Source organism: Halictus rubicundus, chromosome 3, assembly GCF_050948215.1.
Source record: "Halictus rubicundus isolate RS-2024b chromosome 3, iyHalRubi1_principal, whole genome shotgun sequence".
Classification (NCBI taxonomy): domain Eukaryota; kingdom Metazoa; phylum Arthropoda; class Insecta; order Hymenoptera; family Halictidae; genus Halictus; species Halictus rubicundus.
Genome location: NC_135151.1, coordinates 6,136,809 through 6,164,678, shown reverse-complemented (window position 1 = coordinate 6,164,678; position 27,870 = coordinate 6,136,809). Strand labels below are relative to the sequence as shown.

Genomic DNA, 27,870 nt, shown 5'->3' with positions numbered 1-27,870 from the left:
CGAAAATGTTATTCCCTTCAGCGTTTTACGATTCTTTTGTTCTCCCGCTTTCCGTGGATTACCCGGGTTGAATCACTCTTCGAGTTTGATTACGGATAGGAAGAAACAGCTGAGTGGTTTAACTAGCTCCGCTTCCTGCTTTTACTTATTTACATAGCGAGCAAATCACTGTAATTATGGAAGAACGATGCTCCCGCAATGTCGGACCTCTTTGAACGCGTCCGCTGTTATCGGAGGACGCGCTATCTCTTCAATTAAGCTACCGTTTCGAGTAGAACGATGCTGCAGCATGTTTTGCTATTTTCATAGTTAACAAAACAAAAGAAAAACAGTTCTTCAGCTGCCTGGAAATAACTATGGTCGTCGTGAAAGTTCTTGCGGCAGATAAAGAATTTTCTAAAAAAGTTGCACGTTCTGTTTTCGATACGTCATAGAAACGGAACAGTATGTGAATGTAAATTAAACATTGTAGTGGCACAAGTGAAGCAATCTAGTATGAACTTTATTAACAATATTCCGTACCGTGTTCTAGCAGCGAAGGAGTATGCGCTTGACCGTAATTCAGAATCTATGGCAACAATTTCAACGCATTTATTTTCTGTTGAAATATAATAATATCGAATTGACGATTGAAATTGACCATGGACCACCGACTTTCGAAAACGACGAAATAATCAATAGCCTGTTAAAGTGGCAAGTGTAGTGTCTCGATTTCCTGGGAAAGGAAATCAAAATCAGAGTGCGCAAAACAGTTGAGCAGCGATGTGTACACAGTGGAAACTCGAACAACAAACTTTCGCTTCTAAGCTTTGCTCGATAAGTGTGGATGCACGATAGCAGAGCGTATGCGTCAGGCGATCGATTCACCGGTTTTCCTTCGGCGTCGTTCTCTTTATCCGACGGAAAGCAACGAGAGACACTGGTTGCACCGTAGCCGTGACTCAGCCGGTGCATTTAATAAAGAAAAAATCCCCCAAACCGCATTATCGCGCACACGGAACCCCTTTTATCTCCACTAAAAATTGATTCGCCGGCTCGCGGCTCCAAAAGGAGCCCTATCGGATAATTGTCCTGCGCTGGAACACAATTCGAAAGCCTTCGAGACGTTCCGGAAATGAGATGTGTGACTCGCGGGATTCGACGAACGAGCAACGCCGCGCATCTGCACGGTCTCGTTCCGTTCCTTATTCTCTTTCTCTGTATTGTTATTTAGCGTCTGAAACGTTGAATGAACCCTCTACTCTCTTCATTGTTCCGAGACTAATTGAGCTGCGCCCACTTGAAGTGCTGTTACACGAACGATAACACTTCCGCGGCACTTAAATCAGAACATAAAGTAGTCACGTAAACGCGTCGCACGTGGTATATCGGGTTTTACGGTCATTTTTACAACTGCGGTCGTTACGGGAGTGTAAGGACGGATTGGTAGCTGTTATAACAGCGATTTTGGCTCTTGAGGAATCATTGTTGCGAGCAACTGTTGCAGAGAACCGAAATTTCGAATTCGATTTATTCTGCTACCTCGTCGACTATATCGTCATCATTTTTCGGTTCTGTATGCATTCTACGCGAGGTTCTAGGATGCTTTTTCGCGTCGATTTTTACCGAAAATGGGACTATTTGAGACCGACTACACACTTTTCAAGTCAAAATTGGACGGGCAACGAAGCACAGTCGCGGAAAATGATCCCTTTGCCATCTCAAACGCGAAACTTTTGAACGAAGAGAACCGCGAACAGATAACAAAATTGCAGCGGAAAAAATGAGGTCTGCGAACGAGAAGCAGCAGAGACTCAATACACGAAAAGCGACCGTGACATTTCATGGTCCGGAAAGCGAATTTTTTCCCGTGCTGTTTAACATTAAACGTACCACGGCCGGTCGAATTGACCTTTGCAAATTTCTGCGTACAATTTCACTGTGCCCGTAAATTAGGATTATTGGAAGACTTCCACTTCCAACAAGATAACAATCCCAAGCATACTGCAGGAATTGTGAAAGAATGGATCATATATAACACACCACACATGTTAGCTACTCCACCGCAAAGTCCAGACATAAATCCAATTGAAAATTTATGAGCTGAAATCGGAAAAAGATTAAATAAACATCAAATAACTTCAAAGGAGGTATCGAAACAAAAAATCATAGAAGTATGGAATTCCATTGAGTGTACTTTTACAAAATCATTGGTTTATAGTATGGAACGTCGATTGAGACACATCGTTACTGCTAACGGTGGTCCAACAAAATATTAACATTAAATAATGTAATAACATATGTAGCGTTCGAATACTTTTATGAGTCACTTAATATGCGTGTTTCTAATAAATGTATCATAACTTCTGCCTACGTTGTTGAATCCTTTTCAAATTTTACTGACATAATCCTGAGACTTCCCCCTTACTACAGATACCAAATTGTTCTACACAGATTAGTTTAGTACATCTTATTTTATTCGTTAAAATTTGTAAACGTAAGCGTTCGAAAACTTTCGTGAGCCACTGTATGTATATAGGCTTCAGTTGCTGCGCTATGGTGCACGGAGAACCAGCAAAAAGACGATCGAGCAATTCGTATCCAGCATGGAAAACCGGTCCGGTCTCCGTGTCGCGGAAGTGCCACGGGCTGGTCTGCGGTAACGTCCCAGAGTCCGAACGTCGTATGCTCGATTAACGTATCGAAACAATGAACAGGCTCGGATTCATTCAGCGATCGACCGTGTTCCGCTAACTTCGTGTTCCGAGATCACCGGAGCATGGAACCTGCGAATCCGATTGTCTCGCAACGCTCCCAACCAAGAACATTTGCAGAGAAAAATGAAATTTCAAGCTTTATCACCGCGCGAATACCGTGCGAATTTTCTGCGATCCCTCCTCGCTTCAAGTTGTTAATGACAATTGTTGGCTACTCGATGAGGAAGCTTTCACCTTGCACTGTAATCTAGTCGATTTCCGTATTGCTGACCGATCGATTTATTTTTCGACCATCCTTCTTAACACGGGGACTGCCGCGCGAATTTTTTGCGCTTCCTACAAAGTTCACGTGTATTTCGTTCATGGTTTTTCCAAACCAGTTGCTCGTCCTTGGAGATGGTATCTCATATTTGCGGAATTACGGAAGCTCCGCGGCGCAAAATTGCTGGTCCCGGGGGCACGGCCTACTTCTTTAACTCGATTCGGAGAAGTCGCGATTAATTTAAAAATTCATCACCGGAAGCTGCGAATCCAATCCGCGTTTCCATGACCGAACGGGGACAAGCTCGGGACCGTTCCGAACTTCGCACAATGGGCCATTCCCACAAAATCATGTCGTTTTTGCGAAAAAGCAATCCACTAGCTTGTAAAACGTTGAATTGTAGAAAACGATGGTAAGCTCTATTTTCAAATCGAGCACGAACTTTTGCAATCGTCTAATGAAATAGCTCGGGAAGTATGCACATGTAATCACTGTGATAGACTGCGGATTCGATGTGTTCGTAACATAAATGAGTTGTACAAACGCGAAGCTGAATTTAAAAATACTGTTGCATTATTTCAAGCTTATTACAATCACTAGCGAAAGAAATTTATGTCTACGTAGCTTCTGCAAGCTTCTGAAATTCGTGCAATTTTTATTTTGCACAAAAACCCGCAACCCAGTTATCGCGTTATTTTCGACGAATTCAAACGATCAAAGGAAGAAATACATTTTGATTTGTATTCTGTTCCCTACAATCGTCTCGGAAACTTTTTATGTTGCATAAAATATTCGTAGTCTAGTTATCACGTTATTTTTGGTTTATCAGAGTGATCGAAAGACCGAATAAATTTTAACTTATTTTCTGTTCCCTACAATTGACTCGGACAATTTTCAATTTGCACAAAGATCCACAGTCTAGCGATAAGACCGAATTCCATTGAATTTGTTCGATTTCGCGGGGACGATTATTCGGTAGTCAACGCATTAACAACATTTATAATCGATGCAGGTATGAATTTAGCCCAGCTTTCAGCGATTCCGTGGCCCAGTACAAACCACCCTGTACAATTTACGATCCGGTGGTGAACAAGGGGGTGGAATTAGCCCCCGGTCGATGGAATTGTCCTCATTGTCGTGGTGCTCGTCCTCCGGCGAGACTCGCCCAAGCCCCTTCGTCTAGTATTTCTTATTTTCTGTCTCGCGGAGAACACAGCCCCAATTAATTTTCAATTACACTCCCGGAGTAATTCAACCCCCCCCCCCCTCCCCCACCATCCACCCCTCTATAGGCACGTATATCCGGTAGTCACGCGAGTTTACCACTCGACGCACGATCAGGTTCTATATCATCGTCGAGTGGAGCACTTTCAACTGAAGAAGGCTTCGTTCGGCTCGTGCACGAGGTACACTACGGCTCACAAGTATTTGTCCACTGATGTTTCCGCGACTTTATTCCGGAAACGTGTATGTGTGCGCGTCGGTGTTAACGACCCTGGTCTAGTATTGAGTCTCTCGGTGTACGATATACAAGCGTCGGGATAAAAACAAACTTTCCCAGCGAGGTTCGTTTATTTAAATTCCCGGGAAGCTGAGTGCTTCCTTAAAAACATATGGTTGTCCAAGGAGATCGGTTTCTTGTCGGAGTACAGAGAGGCTGGACGGTTTGGTGACGTTCCATAATGCTTAGCTTATCGTTCAAATATCTCTTGTTGTCCACGAAGCTTGGTTTCTTGTGGTTGTACAGACTGCAGCCATTTTATTTTATGCAACGAACAAATTGGAAGTTAATAAAAATGTATCTTCTGATGTCTTGAACCTTCACCATAGGGTTTTCTTCGGAACCATGGTGGCTAAAATTTCTTTATTGTTACACTGCGCGTTTTCCGCATTTATTATAAGCAGGGGGCGGATCTTTGTGCAAAATAAAATTTTTCCGTCGCTGCAACAAACTGGAGTGAAATAGAAAATCCTCTTTCTTAATACGTTTAATAGGTTGAAAATAATATACTGGTATTTTTACCATATCCACTCATTTTTGTGATAAATGTATAAAATTTTAAGTCGGAAAAGGATTGAAAGAATGTCTATGCATTTAGTTTGATCCCGCCGAAATGATTAAAGGAGGAGTGAAAATTTTATTTGGCTCGTGATCTTACGATCGGCGCAGCCAATTTTTGTACTGCATGAAAATCCGGAGTCTACTTATCGTATTCTGTGGGTTTAGTGTGATTCGCGTCGATATCCTATGGTTTCGCGACAGCCTGTATCGTGCTCTATCTATCTGCGACCGTTTCTATCGGCATCTCACGGATCTGGGACATGCTATAACATATTCTATGTGTCCGGAGAGTGATCTGTTTCCTTGTTCTCTCCTCTGGGTCTGGGTACATCGTTGGTGGTTCACGGGAGGTTGTATCGTATCTTATGCACTCGTAGTCGTCGGCATCGGGTTCTTACACGTGCGCGACAGAACGCCCCGTGTGTCCTACATGTCTCGTGTCTTGTGACTCACGGGGCTGATACCGCGTTAAAGTGTTCGAAGCCATTGATACTAACTCCTGGCAACTAGATTCTCTTTGTCATTACATCGTGCTCATTCAGAAAGCCGTACATCGAACGAGCACCCTTGTCTCGTTTGGAGTCCGAGGATCTCGATGTAAGAACGAGCCGTAACACTTCTGTCATTCAAATTGTTACGCGTACTCGATTTATACTATTCAAGCTTGATTTTATCCTTGTTTCGTTGTTCTCCGAGGTCCTCGTCTTACGCAACCGACGCTCAGCTAATTTCATTCTGCAACTATTAATAAGCTCATTATTAGTTTCAACATATGTTTCTATTCCTCGTCTTTCATTTGATATAACTTTTTATTCATTATTTTAATATTCATTTTGTTAATTATAATAGCATCCCTTAGTTTTAATTTAACGAAAGAATTTCCATGTATAACCGCTATTGCATGTAGACTACAAAACGTTAACTTTACGAAACATTTAATCAAATTTCGGTGAATCATTTTATTAACAAAATTTTAACTTGAACATTTGAAGAGAATTCATTCAAAATTGAAATCGTTTTGTTTTTTGAAATGTTAAGTTCAGATTCGTAATCAGTGTTACCGAAAACATTCTATTACCAAATAATTATGGAAATCAAATAATTTTTTCACATATCCATCCGCCGTTTTGTTTTTTGTAATTTTTACATCAGATTCATAATCAGCGACACGAAAAACCTCAGAGAATCAATTTTGAACTGAATTGGAATACTCCTTCCTATTTTCGCCGTTTTGGCGATTTCGAACTTCTGTGCATCGTTTAGAAAACTAACCTAACTTCTCACAAAAACTCGAATCGTTCGGTCAAATTTCAAAAAAGTTATTCTCTTTTAATACTACACCTACCGAGCATTCACAGTGGCTGGTATGCGTTGTCCTATAAAATTGATAAGATTGTCTATTTAAACATTGCATATTTTTTACTACAATACGAGCTCGAGCGAGGAAATCATTTCTTATGAATGCAGCTGTATAATTGCAATAATAGTGAAATAAAAATTCCATCACTACCGTCACGGATACGCAACGTCCACTGTCTCAACATTTAATTATTTATTATTGCTTTAAACCAAGTAGCTTATTTATTTAACCCTCGGCCTCCTGCGAGTCATTACTGACCCACGCCGATATTTCGTCAGAGTTTTCTCGCGATATAAGGCATGCATTCATGACAAAAATGGGTGTACCTTCAACCATTATAAAGATTAAAGGAATTTGTGAACATGGAGACACAACTCGCAACATGTTAGGACTATTGGAGAGAGTATTAAGTTCCTGATTGGTTCCTGAGAATTGCAAATCGACAGAAACAATTTTTATTTTGTGCATAAAGATTCTTATTCATAAAGAAGAGACACATTGCATTTGAACAATGAAGGAGAGCAACGAGACAAATCCGGACGGCGGACGCGTTAACGGGAACAACTGTAGTAAATCGTCTAGTTGTTCAGAGTTAAAAGCACCCCTAATTTCGCTCGAGACACAGGTTCGATCTCAATGAGATCTCAGGTCGTCGACCGTAGCGAGTGATCGATTTGTCGTGGAATGACCCCACCGTAAGTCTGCCTCACACAGAGGAGAGAGGGCTTTCTCCCCCCCCCCCATCTCTTCTCTTCTTTCCCTTGGCTTCTTGTCTATCCAACGGGTCACCGGAATCATTGCGTAACTCGCGAACGATATTGTGTATACTGGTTCACATAGATAAGTGGTTAGGTGCACGTTTATCGTGGGCATGGATATGCTGAAGAGACGGGGAGAGAGAAAATGTTTTTATCTTCTCGCGGAAAGACTGAAATCGGAGTAGCTAAGTTGAAGGCTCCGTTATCGGTACTGTATACTGTTGCATGTCGTAATGCAACTGTTGTATTGTCCCTGTTATCGCTTGTTTGAAAAATAGGGGCGAAAGCGACTCTTGTTTGGACCAGGTTTGACGATCCCGTAGCGGGGAACGTGTTTTGAACCTGTTCACAGTGTTTCCTGTTTCATTTTCTGTATCGCATCACTCTGGATGCACTCTGGTTGTTGCATTTTGAGGTACAGAGATTGTAGGCTTGAGGCTTTTGTTTTGTAATTCTTGTCCTATCAGGAAACGTATTCTAAGAGTATCTGAAATCTGGAGTCTGGAGGAGTCTGTTTCTCGGTTCGGTACAAATTTTGCAATTGTTTTTAAAGTGAACTTCCCGACGAGCTAGTGACTTGAAACTTCAAACATTGCTCAGAACTGGATGACAACACACACAAGACTGAAAAGCAGAAAGTAATTATTTAAATAAAAAGAAATTTTTAATATACCACGTTTTTAAGAGGGACTAAAAAGTAAAAAATAATTCCTCTCTAGGGTCCCTCAATTTACGGGGCACTTTTTTATGCGAGTATTTGTTTTACGTGATCTTATTTTACGCGGTCAGATGTGTGTATACATACTCTGCGTGCCTCACAAGAAGTTCTGTGACAGGAATTCGGCTGTGCCGTCTCGAGGGACTTGAATATAAATATGTACACATGTATTTCTGAAACTTTTACTAGCTTGTATTTCCAATATTTTTCCTTTTATACGGACAGATTCAATTTACACGATTTTTATTCGCGTACATCAAATCCACGTCGAACGGATATTTGAGGGACGGGTGTACTAGTATAAACGCTAGATACAAAAACAGGGTAAACAAATTCTGTCGGCATAATTTGTGCACCCAACCACTCGGCAGAATTCGGTTACCCTGTTTTTGTATCTAGCGTTTATAGACCCTGAGCGTCTGACCAGCCTAGTATAATCTGACCCAAGAGGGGAATTATTTTTCCTTTTAATCCGTCTTAAAAACGTGGTATATTAAAAATTGCTTTTTATTGAAATAATTTAACGTATCGTTTGAATAAAATTTTAAATTAATTTTTGTATAAATTCAGAACGTAAGGGACCCAATGACCGTTGTGATGCCAATTACTGTGTCTATACTAATTATAGTTATTCTTAAAGCACAATGAATATTAAAAAAGAGATATATAAAATATGTAACTGATTTTAATGAAAAAAAATTAGTATCTCTTTTTTAATAGTCATTATGCTTTACAAATAAATATAATTAATACAGGTACAGTAATTGGCACCCCCGCAGTCATTGGGTACCTTATCCTATGTTTCTGGGATGATAATGGACACATCACTGGTAATATTTCTTGCTAATTTAATCAATATTTTACTTGATTGTGAACAAGATGGAATATTTTACAGTGTCTAGAAATAAAAAATAAAAAATTGTATGTGACACACAGGACAAATGTAGGACTCGTAGATGAATGGAAAAGAGAACATTTTTATTGAATATCATCAGACTGCGGATGTGTATGCAAAATAAAAATTGTTATTTCTTTTTTAAAGAATTTTAACGAGTCGAAAACAACACAACGGTATCTTGACTTTCTCTAGATATTTTTATTCTCTTGTATTCTTATTCTCTACTGTATTCTGTTAAGAAAGGAAACGAATTTATGTTCTACCCTAGCTTGTTACAATGTTGAGGTAGACATTTTTTATTTTGCACGAAGATCCCGCTATTCACCTGAACGGCCGTATTTTCCTGTTAGTTCCTATGGCAGAGGTTCCAGTGTACAAGCTCCTCTCCGCGATGTTACGATAATTAATGAAACGTCGAACCATTTGTTTAAAACATTTAACATGCGATCACGGCCCGGTAAGCCATGCATTTATCCGAGTCAACCGTTATTTACGCAGCGGTGTCATCGGATTTACATTTCCGCGATTTAATAATTCCACTCGGAGCGTGTTCTAATGCTCGGCGAGCCGTTAATTATCCTGATCATTGGACGGCTCGTAAATAACGTTAACTGCTTAACCGTAGAAGGCACCGAACATAATTGATACTCGAGGCTTGTTTGTAACCCGCAACGCAGACGCTTTTCAATCGGCTCGGTTCGTTTCTCTCTCGTTCGCGGTTGCCCTCTTCTCTCTCTCTCTCTCTTTCTCTCTTTCTCACCCTCTCTCACCCTCTCTCACCCCTCCCGTATACTCGTGTTTTTGAGTGGATCATTGTTCGAGCGTACTCTGCCGACCGCAACTATGGGGATGATTCAGGTTTCTCCATTTATTTGCTGTCTATGCGACGAGCAAAAAAAAAATTGTTCCTCTTCCATCGAGCTTATTGTCATTAATTAACGTCTGTCGTCTAAGCAGTCGATACTTTTATGTTCACGGTTCCTTGAATTGCGTTGAATCGCTGCTGAAATTTAATTAACTAAATTCATTGTCAGCTTGACGCGGGTGAATTGCGTCGGATGCATTTGTTTCGAAAATTTTTTAAATCAGGTTCGAAAGTGGTAGACAAAAAGTAGAGGCTTCAGAATTGGAAGAAAATATTTAATGATATACAGTGAATTCTCGATGTAGTGGGGATAATTCCAATATATAGAGAAATTACTGTAGTATGGTATATTGCTTCATTCAGCCTTGCAGCATTTTGCACGTGTTTACAATTTCCTATGTTTACAAAACTATTTTATTCACACGCTCGGTTCATTCATCCCCCTCCCCTCTCATTTCTCCTTTGTCATACTCTATTATTACCATATTTACTGCACCCTTTCCTATTCTCTTATATTTTCGGCTTAAGTTTGATCACATAATTATTCTATGAAAATCTAGATAAATTAAATCCCGCCGTGTTCCACTCGTATTTTTATTCCGGTGAAGTCACGTCAATTCTGTAACATTTAACCCGGCCAAACGGCCCCGTTTCGATGAATTTGTTAACCTAGCTGTGCCCCTCCTTTCAGCAATATTACGAACGCACAGCCTAATTGAAACCGACAGCTGTATTAATCTTGTCACTTATAGAAGGTGACATATGTACTCCCAGCGGTCGGTGCGTTTAGTATTAAAAATAGAGATGGATTCAACGAAAGATCCTCTCCACGGATTTAGTCGGAAGACTGCGGAAGCGAAGGAGGACACAGAAAGTAAACGCGGAATCGGCCTCAACCTGCTCCTGTTTTCGAAATGTATCTTCTCCGACTTGAAACGAGAGAAGCTACGCGTACGCGGTGCGAACGTAAAATTGAGGCATCAATATTTAACGAGCCGTAACAGAGTTACTGTTGACGCTGGTCGGCCGGATATTGTGCGATACACAGATTGTTTCCGTCGAAAGTTTACACACTATTTTTCCTCCGGCTCTTCTCTCTCCCTCTCTATCTCTCCCCTCTCTAGTGAACACGTCCGATTCACAATGTTCTACACAATTCCCCTCCCCTCGTCGCAATTGATTTCTCGATACGCACGTGCACGTTGCACGTTGCATATGTGCATTGAGCGGACCGCGGAAATATGAAAATCTCCGAAACAATTATACCGTAAAAACTTCAATGGAATATCAAACAGTTCCATTGTGTCGGGGATCGCGCTTACCCGTAACAGGATCCGGGGAATTTTTAAACACAATACACAGCCGGAAACGGGTTTACGCATGCGGAATCCTATTCGAACCGACCATAAATCTGGGCAATTATGATTTTTCATATATTTGCTTTCGGCGGAACGAGGGCAATTTTATTCGACTTAATTGGGCGGGTTTTTTCCGATTCGAAATTCTTATAAGACGCGACCCGGGTCAAATTAAGTTAATGAATCGGCCGCGAATTTTATGCATTTAATGAGCAAGCGCGGAGGACGGATGAAGAGAATTTAAAAATGTCTATGTTCGTTTGAAATCCAAAATGTCTGTGTTGGTATGAAATTTCTGTTCGGCTCCTGTGGACAATTTTTATTTTGCATAAAAATCCGCAGTCTACCAATCTTCTAGTCAAAACTGTCGTTGAATTTCATTTTACACAGTGTTTCATGTATTGATTTATTTTATACAGTGTTCCGTGTATTGATTTATTCTGTAGAGTGTTTTCTATGTATTGATCTATTTTGTACAGTGTTACCGTATTTTCTGCCACTGACGATTATACCGTTCCACGCGGCAGAATCGCATCCCATAATCCTTCAGCGTCTAATATGAATATAATGAGCCGGGAAAATTTAAAATTCCACGCTGTGCTCCGATGCTCGATTCGGTGTACCATATAAGTTGCGTTCAATTGTCTCCCGAAGATGAACCGACCGCCAGGCAGCCCAAGTATTTCCGGTCCGATGTAATGCCCGACCTTGACAATGTATAACTTGCTGCCGTCGCCTGTGACCAACCTGCCGGCCTATACATACTCGTTTGCTTCAACAATGCGCGCTCGGTTTACCGACGAGGTATTTGAATTGCGGGGCAATTAATCGTGGGTCGCGATCTCTTCCGGCGAGACAAACAAACGAAAAAAGAACGTATTTTACCTTCCATGTTAATTCTGTACACGCGGGGATATGTACAGGAAGCCAGCGGTTAGATCAATTCAACACCCAGAGACCTAGCACAACTGAAGACGAAATCAAGAATAAATGAAGAATGCAATTTTTTAAATTTCTGTTTAAACGAAATCCGATAGAAAAACATTGTTATTAACGCCAAATCTACCGAGCCTGATAAGTAATTGATAGTTCGCGGGACCCGATTACTGTGGGGGTGCCAATTACTGTGCCTATATTAATTCTACTTACTTTTAAAGTATCATGAATATTAAAAAAGAGTATGCTTTAAAAATTAGTAAAATTAATACAGGCACAGTAATTGGTACCGCCACAGTAATTGGGTCCTTTGCTCTATATGTTGTCTTATAAAAATGAGAAGATTGAATTACATATTATATGTGCACTAGGAAATATATTTATTTAACACTTTGACTGCCAAACTAGAAACCTCAAAAATTCCATATAATCAAAGTAAGTTATTTAATGATATAAAAATTGAAAAAAATTCAATGTATGCTATCGAGTAGTCTTCCAGCGTTATTGCATTTTACAGATCCTAATCAAATTTGGTATGATGAATATATTAACGTAAAAATTCATTTTAAAACCGGGACAGATAATTCCGTCACCCATATACAGTGACTCCCAAAAATATTCGGACACTAGCTATAACTAACTTTACGACTTGATAATTCCTTTGTTAATAAAGCAAACGTCCCGGGAATTGTTTCTAGCAATAAAAGATCTATTAATGTTGATAAACATAAATAATTTATTTGAAAAATATACATAAATTCCATAATAAAAATTAGTAAAAGAAATAATGTACCATTTTTGGCTCACAAAAATATTCGGACAATATTAATTTTTCAATTTAGATAATGTAATTTAGCATTACAAAATTTGTTTAATACTTCGTGGCATAACCATTTTGTTTAAGAACATGTCTTAACCTGTTTGGCATATTGTTTGTAATTTTTTAAAAATATTCAACAGTTATATTCGACCACTCAGTTGCAAGTCTTTGTTTTAATTCAGCTATCGACGTAATTGGGGTTTTTCGAATTTTTCTATCCAATTCATCCCATAAATTCTCGATAGGATTAAGGTCCAGTGATTGGGGCGGCGAATGAAGAATTTTGGGGCAGCGGTATAATCAAAATTCTTGCACAATACGTGACTTGTGCTTGGGGTCGTTGTCCTTGGTAAAACTTAAAAGTATTATTAAGCCCCATTTTTTCAGCACTTTGAATTAAATTATTTTTGAGTATATTAAAATAATGATTTTTGTCCATGATACCGTCAATAAACACTAGGTTACCGACTCCATATGACGAAATGCAACCCCAGACCATTACGCTGCCTCCGCCGTGTTTCACTGTACCTCTTGTATTTTCAAAATTAAACTCTTTATTCGCTTTCGGCCACACCATAGTTCTTCCGTCGGAATTGTACAGATTGAATTTGCTTTCATCAGCAAATATGACATCCTTCCACCATGTCTCATCCTTAGAAATTAGCTCTCTTGCAAAGGTTTTTCGTTTATTCCTATTCTTTTCGTTGATAAATGGTTTCTTTCTAGCTACTCTTCCATTGTAACCAGCTTGCCTCGGCACTCTCCGAACTGTTTCGGCTGAAAAATTTTTGAGCTTTCTCCTAATAGCTCACTAACTAGTTTTGGAGCACTTAAGCGCGAATTTTTTTTCACTTTCCGAATAATTTTGCTTTTCTCCCTCGTACATAAGAGACTTGGTATTCCAGTTTGCGGAATAGAATCAATGCGATTCTCAATATAAAATCGTCGACAGATATCTGCAGCAGTACTCTTATTTATGCGAAGCATTGCACTAATTTCGCGATAGGTTTTTCCTTTTTCTCGATGAAAAATTACAAGCTGTCGTATTCTCAAACTCGTATTCTTTCCTTTGCGACCCATTTTGAACGAATTCACGTTTACTACTGACAGTAGTGGGCTGGCATGGACATCTAATGGTCCACGAGATTCTGTTTATAAACAAACGTTTTCCCGTTCTTGGGATATCGCGTCCCCGGAAGGCGATTACCAGAGAAATATAATACGTGTCCGAATATTTTTGCGAGCCACAAATGGTCCATTATTTCGTTTAATAATATATATTATGAAACGTATGTATATTTTTCAAATAAAGTATATATGTTTATCATCCTTAATAAATGTTTCATTGCTAGAAACAATTTCCAGGGCGATTGCTTTATCAACAAACGAATTATTAAATCATAAAGTTAGTTATACCTAGTGTCCGAATATTTATGGGAGTCACTGTATGGGTGACATGGCAGTCAAAGTGCTAACCAAAGTGGTAATAAAATGAGAAATTTGGAACTGGTCGTTTGACTGATGGTGGTAGGTTTACTGTCAACGATAAAGGAATTTGACCCGTCACAGCTGCGAAGAAAATCCTATGACGAAGGTTCTATGACATCGGAGAAGAAGTCGACGTCGTAACAGAACAAATTGTTTACCTCGCCGCTGTTTGCTTAATGAAGGCCCGTGCGGTCAGCAACAGCGATCGGCCGCGTTAGACAGTCAAGGTGGCAAGCGAGATAAAAAAGGCACATTCAGGCCGACAGGCAGCCAGCAGACACACACAGGGGTTGCTAATCGATCAATAACTCAAAAGCAGCAGAGAGTAGAAACGCAACGCGAGGTAGCCGGCACTTCGGCTTTTCCTGCAGTCCCCGCCGGTGACTCATTCTCCGTTCCCTGCGGTTATGGTCCCCTGGGGACGCGGGATTCAACAATAAACTGGATCGTCGGGCTCCGCTACATAGTCGGCGTTCCTCGTTCCCGGTGATACACTATTATAATATCACCGGGCTTAGTTGCTAGACCGAAACAAACGCCGCGAAACTAATGACGCACACGCACCGAGGTCGGTTTGCCAAGGGTTTCCCCAAATCCAATTCTCTCGCAAGTTCCTGTCTCCATCCGTTGACTCGCGGGATTTTGCCTTTGTCTAACGTGAACTGACACCGGCGTACTAAGAGGCTTATGCCTCGAAAACGGTATTTTAGGTTGTACGAACGCGAACTATCTTTGTTACAGCGTTCTAAGTCACAGTGACGAACGGAAAACTGGATCTCTTTGGGAATTTTTTTCAGAAGAACCAAGCCAGTATTCGATTCATTGTTAATTGGGGTTAATATGCAGATATTGGAGAGTGTTGACAAAATTTTTCAGCCAAACCTAGCCATTCGTTTCCGGTATATTTCTTGTCAAAGTGTGTGCTATTGTAAAAGTGACGATCTTGCTTTGACAATGAATCATGCGTCTAATCAGGAAAAAAAAAAACAAAAACATTTAAAAATACCAGGAGCCTTTGGCTAGTATAATAACTGAAGATAAAATTAATATCTCTGAAGATAACAAAATGGCAGACCGCTAAAGCAATTTTTCCTATCGTATGAAAATCTTGAAAAAATCCTTATATATTAAATGTAGGCATTTGTATATCAAGCACTTAATATAATCAATGTTAAATAAATGCACCCTAAGTGCACTCAGTTACGTTTATCCTTGCAATTTCCGTAACTATGCGAATATCTGCATAAAACTTGTTCCAAAATCTTCACAAAGAACGAGACTTTCGGAATGAATGATAAAAAAAATTTATTTTTGAAGTTTCTATACCGCTTCACTCCCTTAATACTCACAGACAAAGTATGTCGCGACCTAGATGTCTTGAGTCTTCCCTAACGCTCAGGGATGATAGGTATTAAGAGGTCATGCTCTAAAATACTCCATTCTGAATGCGAATACGTTTTTTGAATCAGCCCTTAGAATTTTCGAGAAAGAAATTGCCAACGAACATTTTTATTCAGCCTCCTGACCCAGCATGTATCCTTACAACCCACGTTTCTCAAAATCGCCTACTCTGTCCTGAATGCTGAAATAGTTTTCTTAAATTAAGTCTCGCAATTTTCGACGGAAAAGTTCCCCAAAAATAATTCTTTCTGTGCCTTGCGAGTGAGCATGATTTTGTAACATTGACTGTACAAAATTTCTACTCCATTCCGAATACGGAAGCGTTTTCTGAATCAAGTTTTGCAACTTTCGAGAAGAAAAATGTCAAAAATAATTTCTTTATGCTGCGTGACTGAGCACGATTTTGTAAAATTGACTGTGCAAAACTTCTACTCCATTCCGAATACGGAAGCGTTTTCTGAATGTAGTTTTGCAACTTTCGAGAAGAAAAATGTCAAAAATAATTTCTTTATGCTGCGTGACTGAGCACGATTTTGTAAAATTGACTGTGCAAAACTTCTACTTCATTCCGAATAGGGAAGCATTTTCTGAATCAAGTTTTGCAACTTTCGAGAAAAAACTCTCAGAAATCATTTTCCTTTCGATCGCTTTTCGATCGAGCATGATTTCTGTATACCCACGTGCGCAAAATCGCCCACACGTCTCCCACGTGCGCACAGCTCATTCATGAATCTGTATTATGATCTGTTTGTCCCGATTTGTCTATTTTTAGGGCACTATCGACGCTCCTATTTAGGTCCATGGTCGTTGAGTTTTCTGTACCAGGAACTGTAATAATTCCTCTAACTGAAATCGATCTTCCAACGGTGGATAGAACACGGTCCCGATAAAATATTCCGCGGCATAGTAACTCGAATATAATCGATGTTCATTAATTATTCCAGTAATGTACTCCGATCAATTTTGATTTTGACGGAATCGCTCACCGGAGTGACATAGCGCGACACATAATTTGCTTGAAAGATACTCTTCGGTGGTGCGTGTCGTGGTAAATTGATTTCTCGTGTTATCATCGTTGTGCATTCCAATTAGGTCGCGCTGTCAACAGTTGATATTAGCTTGACTATGTACAGTTTCTGAATGCGAAACATTCGAAGTTGTTGCGTGAATAACGAAGCACTGTTCATCAGTAATTTGCCAGTAAAACAAAAGTTTTGCAAAATTAACTTACTCGTACATTTTAAATTTTCATTATTTATTCCTCGCCTCGTTCATTGACTCCGTCGTCAATTTTCTTTCAGTTCTGTCTGCAAAGTCTGTCAACGATTAGCCTACATACTAGTCGCGAAGAAATGACACTTGGTGCTACCACTTGCAATTGAAATTAAAATTTTTCGTAAAAGCTGAAACATATTCTCAAGTTTCAGTGATTAAACTAATCTTGAGGCAATGGTGAAATGAAAGGACCAATGAAAAGAGATTCACTTGAAAATGCTCCAAACAACTTGCGTTTACAATGTAAAGAAGTTGATACTGAATGAGGTTCCGGTTTTAAAATAATTTTGCTGGAAGTAAGAAAAGCTGGGAGAACCACCAAAAATTTTGGAAACCGCTGCAAACAGTGTGATGGACAAACTCGGAAAATGTTTGCAATGCAAAGCGATGGAAATTCCCGTTTCGAATGGAACGAACTTCATTGTATTCGCATTCTATGCATTCGCTTAGCAGATCGATCAAGAACAGAGGGACTCGCGGGCCGCAAACAAACATTTGCAAACTGTGAACTTGTTAGTAGTTACCAAAGTGGTACACAGTTACCGATAGGAGGTCGTGTGCTAGATGTAGGGCGCGCGGCAATCAAAGTCCGTTGTTACGACGGTGTTCGCAATAAAATAGATTTTCGACAAAGGTCAAGGTTCGTCGGAGGCCTCTAATTCGATCGATCGAATAAAAAATCGTTCGCCAGACGACGACGTGGTCGCGTTACCGTGCACGCCGGTGATTACGGATATGTCAAAGGCAGCCGTGCCTCGGCGCACTTTGAACGCTTGTGCACAATGTGTGCGACCTGAAACCGAGCATCGGGGAAATTGCAACTCGATCGTCGGCATTCACAGAAAATCGCCATAAATCCCTCTTGTGAACTACAACCACTTCGTTTCTTCCTAAAACACTCGAATGCGGGAACGCTGCGAACGGTTACGTTGTCGACCAGAAAATCAATTGTGCCCATAATTATGAAAGTGGTCTGAGTCATCTATTTCTTGTTTCGAGATATTCAATGAATTGCATTTGAATAAATTAAAAAATATTTTTACATTATTCGACATTTTAATTTATAATTTTATCAGTCTTGATTGATGGAAATTTTGTGTGAATTTCATACGAAAATGTTGTTTGTAGAGTTTGAACTGACTTGGACCGTTTTCAAAATTAACTGAATGTCCCATAAATGACTTAAAGCAATAAAGAACTATGAGTTTTATTTGAAACAACAACTTTAATGAAATAATTCATGAACATTTATTAATTATTTTTAAAAAGAAATCATTTTTATCATTTAGAGTTTTTAAGATTCTTAAAATGTTCCTGAAAAACTGGAGGGATGTATGGTAGTAAACACATAATATCTTTATGTTTTTCTTCCGTTACTGGTCTAGTGGTGGTGTATAATGGAAGTAATTTAATATTTCCGTATATTTTTGGTCTTCCTCTTTTAGGTGAAAGATCCAAAACGTGGAATTTAGAATCATCTAAAGAAGTTTTATAGAACATTTTATAAGGTTCATTTTTCAAGAATCTCATCCATTGAATTTGCAGCCAAGAGACAGATTCGCTCGCGGTATTTTTTACTCTTCTTGTTATTGACTCTTCTAGTGATTTCGTTGAAATAAAATCCGGCTGCGACATTCGTTTTATCGAAAATGTATTTCTTCTTCTACACTTTTCTATCAACTCATAATAATGCTCAGGGTTGTATAAGTAATTTGCTTTTTTTATTTTCATTTCTATCAACCCAAAATCACGGTCATTCGGTAGAAAGGAATGACCCGATACCAAAAATTTGTGGTCTACCGGTTCAATATTATTATTTGATGACTGAGCAATTTTCATCCATGTCAATGCTACTTTAATATTACGATTTTGGCCTGAACATATCTGTTGACATAATTATTTTGACATAATAATTAGTTCCGAAGAGCCCAACTGAATTATATCGTCAGATAAACCGGAATGAATTGTCGTTTCTGTTGTTATTTGATTGTCATTTATCGGCTTATTATGTAGTTCAGAAACGCGTCACAGAGGGTCACGCGCCATTTTCAAGTTATGCTTGTATAATTTCTTTAAATTTTTGACTTAGACCACTTTCATAATTAACACTAAATGAATTCCATATAATGTTGAAATTACAACCACTATCTAACGGTTAATTTTTGACGATATCGTAAAAATTACATTGAATAAATTTAATTTAAAATAATGTGGTGTGAAATAACTGATAACCTCATTTTTTTTTTAATTTTGACTTAGACCACTTTCACAATTATGGGCACAATTGTTCAAATGATTCGACGATTCTCTCACAAAATTGAAGATATTAACTCACGGACTCCTGCGAGTTCTAAGCCTATACCGGAGTCATTTCTGACCCACGCCGATACTTCACTACAATTTTCTTTCGATATAAGGCGATGGCTCGGGACCGGCTTTCGTCGTATCTCGAATGAAGAAGAATAAGAAGAGGGGATAGCGATTTTCTTATTTCGAAATAAAAAGCGTCGTCTTACATCGCAATAAAATTGTACATATTGAAAGTAAGAAGAAAATATCAACAAGAACTGAACCACGGGTCTGACTCATGTTATTTACGTTTAGTCCCGAATGAAGTACCACGAGTCACGGTCGTGTTGTTTCCGTTTGGTCCGTACGAGGTATGTACCACGGGTCAGACTCGTGCTTATTGTTTTTGACACAAATTTCTTACCACGCGTCTCACTCGTTGTTGTAGGACAAACCCACAATTATAATTGTAAAAGTTATAAATGTGCAGGAAAATTATTAAAAAGGAATTTAGTAGTCTATGAAAATTTAGAGGGTTCAATTAAATTATAAAAATTTGAATGGAGGAAAATTTAATAACAGCGGAAATTATAAGGTAAAGGAATAGTATAAATCAAAATTATTTAAATTTAGTAATTTATGAATATTTCGAGGGGGTTTGTTTAAATCATTATAAAAAAAGCTTTGCTGTTTTCTGTAGCGAATCGTAATCGCACGGTAGGAACAGGTATACAAGAAGTGTCGGTAGGTTTAGTGTTAAAAACAATATGAAACTATCCCGTACATAGAGAGGTTTGTTTTTTCGTCGAGCTATCGTGTCAACAGGTAAACTCAAATCGACCAAAGAGAAACCACAAATCCGTGCAGCCGTCTCTTTGATAAGACATGCACAAAGAGAACGATCAAATTCCCGCGATGAACGTTCGAGTGTTCCGGTTTGTCATCACAGGTCTCTCTCTCTCTCTCTCTCTCTCTCTCTCTCTCTCTCTCTCTCTCTCTCTCTCTCACTCGAACGTTCGCAAAATTAAATCGGGGTGCGGCGTGTTTCATCAACGATTCTCCTTTTCCTCGTTTTTTTCGCACCGTTAAAAAGTATCCGAGTTCTCGAACGGCAGTTCAAACAATCCGCCGGAACGATAGAGACACACGGTCGCGCTCTTCGTTTGTTTTTCTCCGATAAAATATTGAAAACAATTCTGTTGCCGGGCTCGATATCCGACGGATAATCCGCCGGTCGTTCGACCGAATCATTCCGCCATTGGAGAACAGTGAGGAATCGATGAGAAACGTATAATTCCGCGTCGTCGACGCGACGGTGCTCGAATAGAAACGGCCGTTTAACGTAGATTTGTACGCGAGGCGTCGGTGGGACGACCGGAAATGGATTCTACATGAAAAACTGAGTCGAAAATATAGAATGAAAGTTTTTCCTGGGCCACGTCGTTTTCGAGATAAACGATCCTGAAGGTGGCTAACGCTGAGTTAGGAGAGAACGTGGCACTCGGAGCACGAACGTTTTTTCAATTCGATTATCTCGCAAACGAAGCGTTCCACGGAAAAAGTTCATCGTATGTTCCTGACTCGTTTTTTCATGTAGATTTAGTGTGGCGAATCTTGAATTACAACGCGAAAGAGGAATCGACATGCATTTCGTTGTTTCGTATGCGAGGTGATTGCAGTACAAATGTCTAGTTATAAAGGGTTGTTGGGTTGTAACTAAACTCTGCGGATTTTATGCGTTTATGAAAACAATGAGTTGATGTAATATAAAACGGTAAAAATATTAGAAGCGTTTAACCCTCCGCCTGCAACCTTATTTTTGTCGACACCGCACACTGGATAGTTTATGTTCAAGACCAATTTTCTTTTACTATTTTAGGCTGTCATAAAATGTAAAAAAATGTCCAGAACATTAATAGGAAAAAATAAATTCAAAAGTGAAATTTCGCTCCGGACATAAACGATCTTGGTTGCCTACAGAGGGTCAAACATACTTTTATATTATTTTCAAACTTTTGAATATATTAACATTTTTATCTTGTGTAAAGATCCGAAGAGTAGTTATAACCCTGTTAGTATTGCAGACGGAAATAAATTGTAGAGGACAATTTTGCATTGTTTATCAAGGTGGAGGCATTCGTGCGGCTTAGGGTGGACCTTATTTTTCGACCATCTGATTTTTTTTATGCGACCCCCTAGATCTGTTCCAGATCCAAAAAAAATAAGTTCTGCAGAAGAAGAACTCAATTGGACTACAGGAAAGGGTGTCGCAATCGGTTTGAAGTTTGAAAATTTCAGTAATTTCCCTTTAATTTTACATGCAACTCAAATTTTATGTTTTAATGATAAGAGTTACTGTTATAACATAAAAATATCATCTTTTGGTTGTATAATAAGAAATTTTGCTTGAAAGTTTCAACAATATTGTCAATATTTTGGTTTATTACATTACGGAGTAGAGCTATGAGCGCGCCAAACGGTCGCCAACAGGCCCGAATATTCAACTTTTTAAAAAATTTCAAAATAGTTGGCCTGAAATTAATAAAAATAATTACATCCCGGGAACGCACGACGATTACGTTCTGAAACATATTAATGATATACAAAAAAAAATCGAAATTTTTAAAAATTACACAAAAATGAGTCACCCAAGAGATGACTACAAAGAACTTTTAGAATTAGCAATAATTTTTCTTGGGGGGACTCCTTTGGGTGGCATTTCATTCAAAATGCCTGGCGCATTTCACCATGCGAGGTGGATGGCTAAAATAATATACACTTTAAAAATATTTATTTTTCGAAACGAATTTCCTCTCAACCAGGAAGAGTATAGTAGCATTAGAGATACATGTGTATTTCTAATTAACATTTATATTGAGCCGTGGATTTTGACCCCAATAGCTGCTATGGCGCCACGTGTAGATCTAGAATTCATCAAAAATATAATTCATTACAAAAATGTTAACGAAGAAATAAGCGATGTGGCATTAAAAAAAATTGTGAACCATTTATGGTACTTGTCACCGGAGAATGCGGCGCTATCGTTTTTTGATAAAAAAGTTTCAGTAGAAACAAAAAGATCGATGGTGCAAGCACTACAAAATGTAAACAATAATAATAATTATAAGAGATACATGACAACGACTATAGAAATTAAAAATCTTGCGAATTTGGAAATACAACATTTCGTATCATCTGAATCAAATAATTTTTTCAAACGGTTCAATATAAATTCAGATTTTCTTTTAATTGATCCAGCACTATGGGAAACTAATAATAATTATATCGAAGCGATAGGTATTATAACAAAATTAGAAGTTGTGAATGACGTTGCAGAAAGAGCAGTAAAATTAATGAAAGATTATAATTTAACGTTATGCAAAAACGAAGAAGAAAAACAATTCATATTACAAATTGTAACCGATTATAGGGAAAAATACCCAAAAATTGATAAAACAACATTAAGTACAGATTTTTAAAAATTATTTATACTCTTATTATAATTAGGCCTATAAACAAAATAATCAATTATAAGTATTTAACTGTCTTTTTCCACTTTTCCTTATATTAATGTGAGATCAAATTTTATATTTAAAAAATAAATATTAAAAATTTTGCTTAAACAAATTCATTAAACAATTTAATTTTTGCTTTGATATAATAAGAATATTACATTAAAATAGTGTTTAATGACCAGTGGGATTGAAAAAATGTGTACTTTTTCATTTTTCGCAAAATTAAAATTTTTTGCATAAACAAACTCGTTGCGACACGTCTTCCCTTTGTCCGATCGACTTGAAATTTGGAGGGAATTAGTTTTTTACCGAGTAGAACAGATTGCAAGGGTCGCATCAAATGAATTAAAAAAAAATTTTGCACAAGAGCAACTAAGGTCCACCCTAGTGCGGCTACACCCTGTATATCTAAAAATCTGTAAGTGGTTCATTCACTTTCGAAACACATATCTTGCATTGGAACGGAGCATCGAACTCCGATAAAAGCGGTCTCATTCGAGAGTTATGATTTTTCGTGGAAACGGGTCCGGCATTAGGCAACTCGGCACAAAAGGAGCCGTCGCAAATGGTCCATCGAACCCGGCGGAAACTTGCTATCCGTCGAAAAGAGCCTCGGGCCGTTTCATCGCGATTCCAGGCTTGTCGTCGCATTGTCGCCGGGAGCAACGAGGGAAACAGCCTCGGGAAAAGTCTCGAACGAGACTGATCTTCTCGGGGTCTCGGTGAATAAGTAGCGCGCACAGGCACCACCTGTTACCTCGGAAGCTAAACAGCCGTTCCAATTAAGGGAATGAGCTTCTTTTTATCGCGGCGCTCCAACGCCGCCGTTCCGGAACGAAAGCGAAACCGCGGATAAACATTTTTTCTCCTCTTCTGTACACCTCTGCCCCATGCCCTCGTGTCTTATTTCGCACCGTGGCGTGATAAAGCAAGCCTCGGATGGTTCCTGACCCCTTTCGCGTGAAACGAAACGCCGTGCCTCGCGTGCTCTCGCAATTATTCGCGAATTTCTACGGACCCGGCGCACAGTGGCAAAATGTTTCGTCCAACGGGAAAGTGTCAAAAATTCAAAGCGTAATATCGACACGTTTTTCATCTGAAAATGTTCGCAACGAAACGCAGTAATATTACCTGTGATCTTACTTAGCTAAATATGTCGATCTTTTATTGAAATTTACTGTTAAAATCAGTGCAGCTTTTTTCAAACTGAATACAGTGAATCTTTGATATACAGTGACTCCCACTAATATTCGGACGCTTTTGAAAATCGTATAACTTTGTTATTATTGGATCATACGACTTGGATTTTTTAAAAGAAGTTAGCACAAGTGGTTTGCTACGTAAAGTGAAAGAAAGTTTTTACGAAAATTACAATTGGTCGAAATTGCAGAGAAAATACTAAAAGTTGTATTTTGCAACTTATCGATGTGGACGTATATTGAAAATTTAGAAAGTACGATTTGTAGATTTGTATGAATTATACATATTCTGAGAATTTCATCAAAATCGGTCAACGTTGCAATGAGCTACAGATGTTTCAAAATGAAGACTTAAGGGCGATATTCCCTGACAAGACCAAAATTCTGCGATTTTCACCCTTAAGCTATCATCGTTAAGCGTTTGTAGCTCATTGCAACGATGACTGATTTAGATGAAACATTCGGAATATGTATAGTTGATACAGATGTACAAGACGTACTTTTTAAATTTTTTATACAAGCCCGCATTGAAAAGTTGCAAAATACAACTTTTAGTACTTTCTCTGCAATTTCAACCATTTGCAATTTTAATCAAACATTTTTCCACGTTATGTAGCGAATCAATTGTTCTAACTTCTCGAAAAAAATTCAGGTAGTGTAGTCCACTATTGATAAGGTTATGCGATTTTTAAGAGCGTCCGAATATTAGTGGGAGTCACTGTATGTCACAACAACACGGGTGTTGCCAGCGTCGTGCATCGTCCAGGAGACTTACCGAAGCCGTGTTATGTTTACAGCCCTTGGCGTCCGACCCTAATTTCGGTAGCGAAGATTAATCCAGACCTTGGCGACGTATATAGGGAAATCACTGTAGATCAAAATGGTCAAAACATTTAAAGAATTTTTGGAATAACGCAGAATTGTTTTCAACTCAGATTCAGAAGAGGAATAAATGTCTATGTAGCTCCCGTGGCTTGCAATTAATACCAGTTTAATTTCCAACAAATTTTATTTACTGGTATGAGAAACTGTCCTTACAAAACTCTGCTGGCTGGAACGGAACGTACCTCCGGAAATAAATACTTAAAGAGTTAATGTCAACGAAATCTTTCAATTACAAAAAAGATTTTACTGAACAAAAGTGAGACAAGAGTGTATTTGTTCAGATTTTATTTCAGACATATTTGTGTCATTTCTCTGAAGTAAAGTCTGAATAAATACGAGATTCGTGTATTTCGAATGAAATGTATAAATTAATACGAAACGGGGATTTTTAGTGTTAGTTGGATTTAGCATGAATGCGGGGAGATAGCGTGGCCAGGGCAGCCGATTTATTAAAGAAATAACTCCATCCGGCCGGTAATTCATAGCGCCACGGTTCGACAAATTAGGAATATAGTTGGCTCGGGTGCCGGGTCGTATGGAGCCGGATGCTCCGGGCATGTTTACATTGTTACATAAAGCAATTTCACGGTAAGAGCTCTCCGACGTACGATCATTGAACGAGACAGCAGACCCAGATTCGACGAGACCGCCGCGCCGGTATTTCCTAGCCTGGAGAACCAGGACGCGCCCCACGCTGGGCTACTTCCGTCGAAAAATCCGCCCTTCGGATGACTTCCGCTGCGACGCCCCTCAGAATCGATCCATCGCGTGTTTGCCTTCCATCGGGTGGCTCGCAAAAACCTCTGTCAACGCCCGTGCTGCCACCCCTTGTCTCTCTTGATGAAGGCAACCGTAATTAACCGACTTCAACGCCGCTTTCTATCATCATTAACCCCGGAAAGACCGAACAGGTCGAAACCAGTCATTTCAAATTCTTCGTTTCACCAGTATCTACTGAAATTGTGATGACACTCTCGCGGAACGTTATTAAATACATTCATCCACTTGCGCGCGTGTTGCAATAATTAACCCCTTCCGTCACGATTAACTCCGGAAAGATCAAAGGGCTCAGAACGACCCGTTTCAGATCTTTTATTCCATTGCTACTGAAATTGCGAGGATATACTTGTGGAAAATTGTTGAATATATTCATTCAGTAGTGTACGTGTTGCAATAAAAGTCGCATTGGGTACCGTCGATGTACTCTTGCAATTTTTTAACGAAATTAAGGAAAAGAAGACATAGTTTTTTTTATCTTTTTATTACCATTAATGCTAGTAAGACTAACCAGGTCAAGACAACTCATTTTAGATATTTTATTCTACATATGCTGAAATTGTGGGGATATTCTTGCGGAGAATTATTAAATAAATTCATCGTAATCGAGTATAACGGACTCGTGTCATTTTCATAAGAAATTGAAAGTGAGTCGCTCTAACGTGATGAATATCGAATAAGCATGTGAGAATTCTCGCAAAATGTAATTTAATGAATGATACATGATAAATGAAGTAGAGGTTGCTAGAAGCTAGTGGATCCCTGATAATATTATAGCTTATTGAACTCCGTCTAGACGCCCGTTTGCCAATAACTAGGCGAACCACTATAATCCTGGATAAATTCCAAGGTGGCGTTTCTGTTGGCCACACGTGAGCCACTCGATGTTACCAGAAATATTAAAGTAGGCCGGTAGAAAATGTGGAGACGATCGCACAAAATTATCCGCGGCTTAGCCGATCCTCTGTCTCAGCTCTTGTGTCAGCGTGTTAATAACTTACGTGTCTCTCGAGGGAAATGATCGAGGCTTGCAGCTAATTTTCATTACAAGCTTTTCATCTGGTCGTTGTTCGACGAGCTCGGTGACGGTTTTCTTCGGACGATGAATTACGATGGAAGGCTCACTCGGTTTTAATAGCGAACTAGCCTAACACCTAAATGACAGGCTTCGGATTTTTATCTTAAAATTGTTCAAACGAACGAATCTCATGATTCTAGCTTACAAAAATTGCTGAGAACCTCAGTAAACTCAATCTTGTCATTTGAAGCAGCGCTAAAGCATCACATGTTACATGCTTTTCACGAGCTTTTTGTTCAATCAACTACAGTGAATAAATTCTAAAAAGTAGAATAAAACTAATTTATGTTCTACGTTTCAGAAACAAAAGTTTATTCCTTCTCATTGCAGTTCTCTATAAACCACTAAAAGACTGTATCACAGTTCAAGAATCTTAACCAAATGATAATCGAGTACGATAATTAAATGAGTAGAGGAGCTTGCAAAACAGTAAAGACATTTCAAAGGACTTAAAAATAGTCTTGTACTATTTTTAACTGTCCGAAATCATTAAGAAAAGAAATAAATGTCGCCGAAGGTTCTGTGCCTTGCAACTAATGCAGACGATTTTTATTTTGCATAAAAATCCGCAGTCTGGTGATAATATACTTTGAGTTCGTGTTCGAGCTAAACGGATGAGTTATTACAATGAACATGTTTCCTGTTCTGTACAAGGCAGACACACGCGATTGTTTCCACAGTTTTGTTTTGACTCGTATGGACGTGTCAACGATAACAATTCGATAGAAGTTTCCAAGAATTTGGCGACTACCTGATCGATCCCTGCGTCACATCTGGGACCGTTTATCGGCAGCGGGTTTTCTGGGAAAGTGTATTATTTTGTCACGTTCCGTTGCCAAATGCGCCGTAAAGGATACACCGGTCTCGTTTCATGCAGACCACGTACGTTAGTCATGATACACTTCGGACGGTTGTGTATCCGAGATTTCGCGTATCCAACCGGAGCAAATAATATACCGTCAATATCACCGATCACTTAGAATCCCGGGGGAACTGTTGAAACTATGCCGTCTCTCAGCTGCAAGTTCCTATTAATAAAATAAGAGTGAACCTTTCCCAGAGAAAACATATCCACGTGCATTTTCGTGTTCGACCACAGATGGAAGAAAATTTAAGGGGTGGTTCTCCAAAACAATATAAGACGAAAATGAGGAATAATAAATTTGCGATTTCGGCTTCATTTGTTAGTTATTATCAATTAAAAATCCGCCTAAAATGCGGCAACCCGAC

At 39.0% G+C, this 27,870-nt stretch overlaps 1 protein-coding gene across 1 annotated transcript in view; it reads left to right on the top strand.

The window, feature by feature from the left end:
• LOC143352501 (dual specificity tyrosine-phosphorylation-regulated kinase 2) overlaps window positions 1–27,870 on the top strand; it is a 51,058-nt gene that overhangs the window by 21,225 nt on the left and 1,963 nt on the right. The window lies entirely within an intron of this gene.